At 38.2% G+C, this 11,817-nt stretch overlaps 1 protein-coding gene across 3 annotated transcripts in view; it reads right to left on the bottom strand.

Moving 5' to 3' along the window:
* The window catches only part of C1galt1 (core 1 synthase, glycoprotein-N-acetylgalactosamine 3-beta-galactosyltransferase 1), a 55,277-nt gene extending 44,325 nt beyond the window's left edge, over window positions 1-10,952 (bottom strand). Inside the window, exon 1 of one of the 3 annotated variants that reach the window (XM_013158406.3) lies at window positions 10,800-10,952. The gene's annotated coding sequence lies outside the window, so the exon portion shown is untranslated. Of the gene's footprint in view, window positions 1-10,378; window positions 10,566-10,799 lie in introns of those variants that run through there. The other 2 variants (XM_063242320.1, XM_013158407.3) reach the window with 2 other exon arrangements.
* Window positions 10,953-11,817: the final 865 nt, after the last annotated feature.

Below are 11,817 nucleotides of genomic sequence, written 5' to 3' on the forward strand. Positions count from 1 at the left end.
AAAACATAAGTAAGTAGGAAGATATTCCATGCTCACAGACTATCAGTATTACCCAAAGTGAATTACAGATTCAATGCAATACCTAGTAAAATCCCAAAGTTTCAAAAGATATAAAAAATATTTTCTAAAGTTTATATGGACTCTTCAGAGATATCAAATAGGCAAAGCAATCCTGAAAAACAAACAAAGTTGAAAGATTCATATTTTCTAATTTCAAAAAACCTATTACAAATCTACATTAGTGACCCCAACAATGTAGTACTGCCATAAAGACAGACATACAGATGAATGGAATACATTCTAGAAATAAATTCTCACTTTTTGGTGAAATGAATTTTGGGAAAGGAATCAAGACTATTTAATGGGCAAAAGAGTCTTTTTTAACAAGTGGCATGAGAAGACTGGATATCCATGTGCAAAATAAGGTTGGTCTCTCATATAATAGGGTATCCAAAGTTAACTGCAAATGGATTAAGGATCAAAACACAGGTGTTAACATTATAAACACCTTAAGAAGAAAACATGGAGCAAAAGTTTTAAGACTTCCAATTTGGTAATGATTACTTGGATAGGACACCAAGGGCAGTCAACAACAGCATAAACAACAAAAACAATCAGCATACTGGACTTCATTAAAATTTTTTAAATTTGTGCATCAGAAAGACACTATCAACAGAATAAAAGGCAGAACCACAGTGTCTTACTTTTCTTATTGCTAAGACAAAATGTCTGACACTCAAAGATAGAGGAGGAAAGTCTGATTGTAGCTCACAGTTTATAGAGGTTTCAGTTCATAGCTGGCTGGCTCCAGGGCAACGTGGCGTGGCAAAGGTGCATTGCAGAAAAGAAATGGTTTATGGTGGGCAGAAGGCAGCAGAGCAGAAAAGTAGCAAACCAGCAATAGCAAGTGACAAACAGCAGCCCCCTTTCTATCCTTACGCCATCCAGGCCATCCACCCACCCGCAAGGCAGGTAGCACTCACACCGGGTAGCGCAGCCTTAATTCTAGCGTACCATAAAATCAATCCCGGCACCCCCCTAGATCCGGCAGCCTTCAAAAAGCCTCATCTATGACCACATAAGCTTTTGTGTGTGTGGTGGGGGACGTAACACACAGAATGGGCAAATAAAACTGTGAATCAGACAGATAGGGATTAATATTCAAAATATAGAGAGAACTAAAATTCACCAACAAAAATCAACCAGTTCAATGGACCAAAAATTTGAATAGATATTTCTCCTAAGATAAACACATGAAAATAATTCTAACATTGCTAATGATTAATCAAATACAAATCAAGGAGATGCCACTCCATACCCATTAAGATGTATAATAATAATATTCAAGGAAAAAAACAAGTTTTTCCAACTATGTGGAGAAATCGAACACTTGTGCTTTACTGGTAAGAATGTACAGCTGTTATGGAAAATAGCATGGCTACTCCCAAAAAATTAAAGCAAACTGCCACATGATTCAGCAATTGCATTTCTGGGATAAGTCCTAATTACCTGAAAGCAGGGTCACAAAGTGATATCTGTGCATCTATGTGCATAGCAGCAGTAAAAAAAATAACACGTGGAAGCAAAGCAAGTATGTGTCTATTGACAGATGAATGAACTAGCAAAATGTGCTATTTACTCACAGAAGAACATTAGGCAGGGAATTCTGGCATATGTTACAAAATGTATAAGCCTTGAAGACATACTGCTAAGAGAAATAAGCCAATCACAAAAAGACAAATAATATATAATTCCATTGATACAGAATACAGTAAAAATAGAATTTTGGTTACGAGGGCCTATGGGGATGGAGAAATATAGAATTATTATTACTTTTTTCTGCAAGGATAGTGGTCATTGCCTAAGTATAATGTACTTAATACTATTTAGTTGTAAAATTAAAAATGATTAACTTGGTAAATTTTATGTTTTACTGCAATAAAAGTAACTGAAATAAGAGAAAAATCAACCTTAATGTGTCAGTTTCTCCAGATTAACTTGTATATGTAGTAAGATCACAGTCAAAATAGAGATAGTTTGGTTTTTTACTTTTGTTAGCAAATAACCTGGGGCTGGAGATTTAGCTGAGTGGTACGAGTACCTGCCTGGCATGTGTAAGGCTGTGAGATCAATCCTTGCTACCAAAAAAATAAAATAAATAAAGCAAATAACCTAGCAAAAAGTATTCTAAAAAATTGGAAAAATATCATGAAACAACCAGGAAATTGTGGAAAGAGGTACTGGAGAGATGAACTAGGCCTATCAGATCTATTTAAGAATGCAAGATTCAGTGATCTAGGGACATAGTTGGTAGAGTGGTACAGTGCTTGCCTAGCAAACACAATGCCCTAAGTTCAATCCCAGTACCATACATGCATTCACACACACACACACACACACACACACACACACACACACACAGAGGCTGAGGATGTGGCTGAGTGCTAGAGCATGAACAAAGCTCTGGGTTTCATTACTCAGAACTATAGACGCACATGCACGTGTACGCACATCAAAAAATGTAAATGATAAATTATTCTGAATATTGTTTGAAAAAATATGTGCGTATAGATGGTAAATTCTTAAGAGGGAAGCAAAGTCTATCATATATTGAAACATACTATCTACAAAACACAGGTGCCATAATTAAAACAAACTGCTATTTGCACTCAACAGACAATAATTCTGTAAAAAGTGTATTACTGATACTAAAGACATGTGCCAAACATTGTTTCTCCATAATCATACTTGCAGAAACAATTTTGTTTGAAACTGTACTAGTGAGAATGGACTGTCCCACTCTTGCATGAATGATAGCTCATTATGAAACAGAAGCAGCCTCAATTTTCATCTCAGAGCCTCAGATAAGGGGTTTCCAGATACACATTCCACATTTATCCAGGCTCTGCAGTCTCCACAGAAACAAGACCCTCAGTATGCTTGGTAGCCAGGTCTGATGTTTATTAACCCGAGTCACAATCTTCATGTCCTTTGAAAGTATCAAATATGACTGCATTTAAAATTTGCTTAACACTGCCTTTCCCCAAAATCTTATAACCCAGTTTATTCTTCAGTGAATTAAGGTTCTTCCACTGCTGTGTATGCCTCCCTTACTGCCCCAAGTTAGTTAGTTTAACTTTGTCCATTTACAGAGGTATCCCTGGTAATCATTATCAGAAAGACTTCATCTCAGTAGTTTATGAAAAAAACAAGTACCTTAATTTAATATCTAAATCACACAGCATCTCAAATCAAGAAAAAGAAGGCTTATTAAAGAAATGGTATTGGAATAATCTTTTGGCAAACATAAAAAGCAATCACCTGGATCCCATTCTAATAATTAACAATTCTAAATGTTTATGATATTAATATTTAAGAAACTGAAATTAAAACAACTAGAAGAAAATATCTTTTTTGCATTTTTAAATCATAAATTGAGATTTTCCTAAAACTCAGAAGTATGACTACAGAAACATGAGTTCTAGTAGATAAACTTTTGGTGGTAATGTTGATTCAAAATATATTTCTTTATAAAATTTTAAAAATGAATGTAAATCATAAAGAAAAGGACAAATGACCTATGAGGTAAAAAACAAACGATTCACAGAAAAAAATACAATGATCAATGACAATTTTATTTCACTCAGGAAAGAAAGGTAAATCAAGTGAAGATACTATTTTTAACTTATTAGCAAGAATTTTAGTTTATTATCACCCAGTATTTTTAATTGGCATTTATGCATCTTCCTTCACAATTACACACTTTTACTGTCTTTTAGAAAGGTGTCTGATGATATTTTTTAAACATTTTAATCAAATGTGCCTTAACCCATCACTTCATGATCAAAAATTTATCTTATGGAAACAGTCATAAAGCTTGTGAAGATGTTCTTGACAATCATCAGTATAAAATGTTTGTTATACATCATACAACAGAACATAATATTAAAACTAACATTGGTCTATATGTGCTAATAGGAAAATCTTTGCAAGATTATTTGTTAATAAGGTATACTTTTTTTAAAATCAGAGAATGAAAAGAAAAAAGGAACCTAAACTTCAAAAGGAAAATAAATATGCCTAATAAAGTGAGGGTTTTTTTTTCCTATTTTTATGATAAGTTTTCTTGGAAGGTAAGTATCACTTATTGAAACTTTGCAAGAAAAAAAGTAATGCCTACATCAGCAAACATGTATGTTCACTTTTATTTTGGCTGGAGATCATGCTATACCAATTTATATTTCTCACTTTCTGTGTAATACCACATTCATTTTAATAATTGTACAAATGAAGTTTCAAGCCAATTTAAGCAAATAAACATGTGAAAAAATGGTCACCACTGGTCATTTGAAAAATTAAATTAAAACAACACTGTGATTCCATCTCACTCCACTAAGAATGGCTATCAAGAAGAAATCAACCAATAACAAGTGCTCAAGGGGCTGTGGAGAAAAAGGAACCCTCCTCCACTGTTGGTGGGAGTGCAGACTGGTGCAACCACTGTGGAAATCAGTGTGATTTCTCAAAAAACTAGGATTAGAGAGTTCATTCAACCCACTTATTCTCCTTATTTTCCCAGAACTGAGAGCATCATACCGCAGCGATATATGTGCACCCATGTTTATAGCAGCACAATTTTTTAGCTTGGACATAACTCAAATGCCTATCAATCAAGAAATGGTTAAAAAAAAAAAAGGTGGCAATTTTATACTACTGAATACTACTAAGCTATAAAGAAAGATAAACTCAAGGTTTTATAGGTAAATGAATGCAACCAAAGACCAAAGTCATAAGTGAAATAAATTACACTCACATGTGTAAACATTGTATTGTCTCCCTAGTATAAAAAGCTGCAAAAGTAAGACCCAAAATGTACAATACGTATTGTGAAATGGGAAGACACTGTCAAAAGGCAAGAGACACTGGGACGGTGGAAAGGAGAAAAGGGAAAAGGAAAAATAAATGTATATATATACATACAAAAATTAGTTAATTATAGTTCTAACTGTTACTAGTTTACTGAAAAGAAAGGCTTGTGCCTATATTGTTTGGTCCATTTTTCATGCCTGTATTTTGTAAAGTGAGCAGCAATTTTGAAAATACTCAATGTACTAGCCATTGTTACTGTCCTACAATCTTGTTTTGAAACTTGGTATTATTTTTTTTCCTTAAAAAAAAAAAAAAAAACCAGAAAAACAGACAAGCTATTTAAGTATGCACAGCACAAGCCCTCTTGGCTTTTTAAATGCTTATGTATGTATGTATAAACTTCTGTACATTTGAATATATAGAATCTGAACACACAGAAAATTTTAACAAGAGTTGCCTGTGGGAGGCACCAGGTGGCAAAGACAAGGACAAAAATTTTTTTCACTACATACTTTTCTTTGTCTTTTATTTTTTGAGGCAGGGTTGTTGTCCAGGCTGGTCGTGAACTTCTGGAGCCTCAAAGGAGTCTACTACCTCAGCCTCCTGAGTGCTGGGACTATAAGCATGTGCCATTATGTTCAGCTCATTCCTTGTTTAATTGTAAATTAAAGCCTTATGTTAATGTTTTAATTTTTTATGAGGCACACGCTTATTACTTCTTTAACAGAAACAAAGGTAAGCTATTTTATCTAGAAAACAAGTCAAAGCACTGTAATTTTCCTATATTTTTTACACAAAATGATTTGTTGATCTTTTTCAGACTTCTCCAAGTTTCAAAGTCCATACATAAACGCTATATAGTTTCGCATGTACCACAGGCATAACTCAACAAGTCCAAGTCATTACCTTTTCCTCCTAAATCAGCTCATTTTATCTTAATTACTAGTAACTATCTAAATTATTCAACAAAAGGTTCCTATTTCATTTAGTTATCAAATGAGAATTAGAGAGACCTTTGTTGTAGAGGGGAGCTGGAGATCAAACCTAGAGCCTTGACATGTTTGCTAAACACGCACTCTCAGAACAATGCAAGCAATGCTTGCATTGTTCTCATCTGATCTGCTTTGTTATGTCCTCTTTTGTCTTAATCTCTTTAAAATAAAATTAAAAACAAAACAAAACAAAACAAAACACATGCACTCTCCCATGGAGTACAACCTGAGTCCCTGCTTAATCTCTTTAAAATAAAATTAAAAAAAAAAAACAAAACATATGCACTCTCCCATGGAGTACAACCTGAGTCCCTGGGAGGTATTCTTAAAGCTCCTCATATCCTCATCCCAAATTTAATTACCAAGTATTGCCAATTTTATTTCCTATTTTTCTAACCATCATCTAGTCTCCATTCTAGTCCTGATCCTACTCCAGATCCTCCTTTCCCTTCTAAGCTGTTACAATATATAACCCGTCTCCTGACTTAAGCACTCTCTCTCCAACTCATCACCACTGACAGTAGAATGATCTCCTAAAATGGAAAGTTTACCATGTCACTTTGTGGATCCTTTCTCACAGAACCTCACTCCCTACACCACAGAAACTAAGAGTCTTCAACATGATGGGCAACAGCTCTCTTTCATGTAGACTTTGTCCAGGTTTTCACCCTTATCTTTTACTGATTCCATGGTTTACAATTTATCTTTTAGGAATTCCCTAAACATCCCAGTGCAGTTAGCTCTATTCCTACTGTAATATCTGACTACAAAGCCTTCTTCCCTTCACTATGCCCAAACTTGTAAAAATACCATTAAGTTAGGGTTTCTTAAACTTGGCATATTGACATTATGAGCCGGATAATACTCTTTGTAAAAGCTGTCCTATGCACTACAAGGCATTTACCATGTTCCCTAGCTTCTACTTCCCAGGAGCTACAGTGTTCTGAGCAGTTGTGACAACCAAAAATGTCTTTAGACATGGCCAAATGTTCCCTGGAGAGAAAATCAGTTAAGAACCACTCTACTAACTTTTCAAACTTAGTTTCTCATATATGAGGCATGATCAAAGAATATAGTGAATGTTTATATTTTAAAAACATTGCAGTAAAAGATGCATTGCTATTAATTTCCCTCAAAATTCTCTCATTTCAAATATTTTCAATGCCAGACTTCTTGCTACTTTCTGAAGCAGTTCACAAAGGCCTCTGTCCCAAGCGTCTTTAGTTGCAGTATTGTGGCTATCCAGATGTTCTAAACAAATTTAAAACATTTTACCTTTTACTGTAATTTTGACTTAGCGGAAGATCTGCATGATGCCAGATCTGGTGAAGATGGATGAGAAAAACACCACCAACATCTTACTTGACAGAAATTGTTGTAACATTTTGAACTTATTCAGGACATCAGGGCAACAATGAGGAAAGTAGGTTAGTGTGTTAGAAGTGGAGGCGATATTTTGAGGGAGATTAGTGACAATGTCTTTTTTTCATAATGAATTTTTAAAATTTAAATATTCACCTTATTTTTAATCACACTACTTGTATTCACTGTATACACAAAATATATTAGAAAGAATATATAAAGACCTGGAATGTTAATTGTCCTTGAGTGGGCAACTCAATGACTAAGGTAATTAAAAGGAACAAACGTTCACTTTTCACTACATTTACTTTTAGTGTTTTTAATCTTGTACTGCTTCTCTCCATAGCTAATATATCTTGAGTCACTTTTTCCCCTTAATCATTGCAACAGCCTCTAGACAACTTTTCCCTTCTTTCACCTTTGTCTTTTTTAGTCTGTTTTTGAAAGCAGCCAGAGTAATCCTTTTAAGAGTGAAATTATATCTTGTCACCCATTTGCTAAAAATCTTCTTCCTTCCTAATCACATAAAAAGTCAAAATCTTGAAGTGATCCTCATATAAATTCTACTCCTTCCTCTGTTCCTTTTATGCAGGGATTTTGGAATTAAAAAATGAACAAACAAAAATTTCACAGGATTGAAACTAATACTGTTTCCCTCAGTGTGTTTTACCTTTTAACTCCTTACAATTCCTCAACCAGGCCTGGGTTGTTGAAATTGCTGTTCTGGGAATATACCTCACTTACCTTCTTCCTCAACGTTTAGATCTACCTCTCAAATGTTCCCTGATCACACTACTAACATCTCTTATGAACATCTCCTATTATTTCACTTGTTCATCTTGCCTACTATCTTGTTTCCATTTTCCTCAGTGGTTCTCAAACCTAAATCTGTCAGGATCATCTCAAAGGCTTGTTATGTCCGTTTCCAAATCAAGCAATCTGAAGTCTGAAATTTGCATTTCTAACAAAGCAATGCTGTATATTTAGAGCCTACATTTTTTAGAACCAGTTTCTGAGCTATGCAAGGTGAATGCCAAGTGATAATAACAAAGGCTAGCGCGATAGTGCTGCTGGCAAAAGGAAGCCAATGACTGCCAGTGACACAAGCAGCTAAGAAGCACAGAAAGGATTCTCTCCAACCACCTGGGAAGCATGGCCCTGCCAGCATCTTGGTTTCAGATATCTACAGCACTGAGACAATACATTTCTGCTGTTTTACATGGTCCAGTCACGTACTCTGTTATCTAGGAAATAGTGATCAAGAATGCAAAAGACTACCCAAAGCTGTATATAATTTCAAATTCTATGTGTTGTCCAACATTCACTACTTTAAATGTTCTTTTATGTGTAGCTTTCATTGTAATTAGGTTTCCTGTTTCAGAATCTCCCCAATATTGCTTCTTTTTGCCCTCAATATGCAAGACTGTATGCAGCATGGGTGCTAGGTAGCTTAGTCTATTTTCTTTTTGCTTTCTGTCATCTTCTTGCGGGCCTAAAACCAGCTTATTTTTTTTTCAACCCCAGAGGACACTTCTTATTTTCATACATTACAGACTATGGTATGTATTTTCTCAGAACATTTGAATTAGCTACAAAATAAAGCTTTATGTACACAATGAAATTTCTCTTTCACTAGATGTTTAAGGTAAAATACTAACTTTACATTTATGGAACAAGTCTCTCTTTTGCTTTCATAACTTAAGAATGCCAATCATATTAAGTTTTGGGAGAACAAAACTAAACCTTTCTTTCATTAAGCACTTTGCTCAAATAACGAAGTTTTTTTTTTTTTTTTTTTTTTAAAGATCTATATTGAGATGCTTAAACTTACATGTAGTTGAACTGAACTGACTATTTTCCAGCTCAGGTTTTATTTGTAAATGTACTGTCCCAAAAACTTCAACCAGTGATATTACTATTCAAAGTCTCTATCCTGGTTTATAAAGTTAAGCTTTATAATGATGCAATTTTTATTTCAGCACAAATCAATATATAAATAGTAGCAAGGCCTAACAGGACACTTGTATTTCTAAGGTGTGGTAAACAATAATTCACTATATGTACTCCTAAACAAATTTGTGATAAACTCCTAGAATTTGTAGATATTGTATTCAGCATCCTAACATAACCTAAAAAAACTGAAAAAAGCCTCTAAGTGAGCAGTAACCACAAAATATTTTTAAATAGTGTACCCTAAGTAAAAAGATATAGAAAAACAAATTCCAGGCAAATCTGAAAGCCATTTATGCGCTCTCCACTAGCACTAAAAAAATCATTCTCTTTTCCTACGAAGAATTTTAAATGAGTCATACTTTCCTTACTAAAGCACTGCTTTACTTAACATATGTGAAAAGAGTTAACTGTTTGGTAACTTGAAGTTTTATTCTCATTTCAATTGCACATCAATATACACTAAGGCTGGCAGAAAATAAAACAAGTGCAGTTTATTATATACAATACTTACAAGACAAACTATCACGCGCATAAGTTCATCTGACATTTATCTGATATGGGAGCGCAAAGCTGTCATTTAAATACCTTTCAAAACCTCAAGACTCTCAGCTCCCAAGCTTACACCAAAATGAAGCCACCTGAAATATGCGCTTTTTTGTGGTATCCAGGAAGAGCTACTTAAGATCATAACCTAAGTTCTAGTAAATCAACAATTTCTGGTCATTACACATTACCTAATTTACTATAAAACATTAAAGTTCTGACTTTATAGTTAACTTTTAAATTTAAAACATCAATTCATAACTAGTATAATAGTTTTCAATCTTTAAAGTAGTAAAAGAAATTATCAGGACCCCCACAATGACTTGAGAAATCTGGCTGGTTTTTCCAAAATGTGTGGTTTCTGTTGCTGGTATTTTTTAAAAGGGGAGAAGGCAAGGCTTTACGGTTTGAAGCATGATAATTCCCCATCCCTAAATTTCAGTCATCTTTAAAAAGTATACAACTCATCTACATTCAAAGCAGTGTGGACAAACTTGCCAGCCCTTTAATAGTAATCCCATCCCACTGTGTTAGGGGCAAGGAGAGGAGAATCAACACAAAATTACTTTGCTCTTCCGTGCAGCAAGTGTCCCGACACACACCCGGCTCCTTCACCCTGCAATAGGGAAACTTAAAAAATCAAACAGCCACAGACAAACCTGAGGATCGCAGCCAGCCCCGAGCCCGGGCTCTCGGGGAGGCGCCGACCGCACACCTGAGCGCCGGGCCGCCAGGAACCCCGCGGGAGGACCAGGTTAGAGCGACGGCAACCGCTAAGCGCTGGGCTGCGCGGAGCGGCGGGACGCGGGAAGGCGGAAGGGACTGACCGGCGAGCGGCGGCGGCGGCTCCGCGCCCACGAGAGAGCGGCCCGAGCGCCCGGCCAGGCAGGAGTCACGGAGATCCGGGGCAGGAAGTGGCCGCACCGCCCTCGGGAGTCGCGCGGAGCCCCCGCGGCACCTGTTCGGCCGCGCCCGGCACGGGTTCCACCCTCCCGCCGCCCTCCCGCGGCCGGGGCGGGCAGGGGTCGCGCGGCCCCGCCACCGTGGACCCGCAGGGGAGGGCGCCGCCGCCGGCCGTACCTGACATCAGCCGCGGCGCCCCCTCGCCCCTCCTGGAGGGCGGAGAGGGGGACGGCGCAGGGCCGGCGACCTCCGCTCCTCTGGGCAGCCGCAGAAGTAGCTCGTGGCCGCTAGCCCGGGCCGCCAGCGGCCGCGCAGATCATTCTCCGACAGCGGCGGCTGCGGCCGAGGCGGGCCCAGCGCCCGGCCGCCCGCTCGCTCCGCCCCTCCCCGCAGCGCCTCTAAGCCGCGGCCCGCCCACGGCGCCGCCGCCACCCAGGGGTCTCCTAGCGCTGACGTCGGCGCCACTCCAGCCTCCGGGAAGGGCCAAACCGGAGGGGGCAAGATGGGGCGGGGCCGCGGAAACGTGCGGGCGCGACGATTGGCTGCAGGGCTTATGCTCCGCCCCCTGCGAAGGGGTCTGGGAAGTCGGGGCTTTCACCGCGATCGGTTTCGTTGCAGCCCTCTTGCGGTGGTGTTTGCTGATTTCCACCCTTCTAATCTGCTTTTGCCTCCTGCGCTAGCTTCCGTGCTTAAGGGAGACTCCAGCGAGAAAGCCCCAGGAACTGAAGCTACGGGTGCCTGAGGGACCTTTGTAAGAGGAACGGGCTCCAGCCCTGCGTCTAATATGCTCTTAGTTTTTTTCTTTCTCTGATTCTTTCTCCGTACTCTCTTATTCAGTATCTTTCTGGTCTTAATAAAACATGACAAGATGAGATATGCAAAAGGGTGTTGGGTAACTAGTTGTGTGAGCCCGGAAATGCCGGTGAAAACCAAGATAGTGATTGCAAAAGCATCCTGGTAGAACATGAACGTAGTCTTTAGTTTTGTCAGTGTTGCAGTTTTGCCCTGCAATATCAGGAAGAAGTTCCTGCAGGCTTTGCAAAATTCAAGCTCTCTTCCTAGACATAGTGGTATGAAACAAGAAGCTGTCTTTGGAATAGAGGGGGTGGGCAGCCACTGTTGAGACAATCCCACCGTGGGATGTGAGAGTGTCACTTGTTTGGGCTGGTCTCCAAGGCTGAAAAGAAGAGCTCAC

The sequence above is a fragment of the Cavia porcellus genome, unplaced genomic scaffold, assembly GCF_034190915.1.
Source record: "Cavia porcellus strain 051 isolate PalLab524CR breed Dunkin Hartley unplaced genomic scaffold, mCavPor4.1 scaffold_2, whole genome shotgun sequence".
In the NCBI taxonomy this organism is placed as follows: Eukaryota; Metazoa; Chordata; class Mammalia; order Rodentia; family Caviidae; genus Cavia; species Cavia porcellus.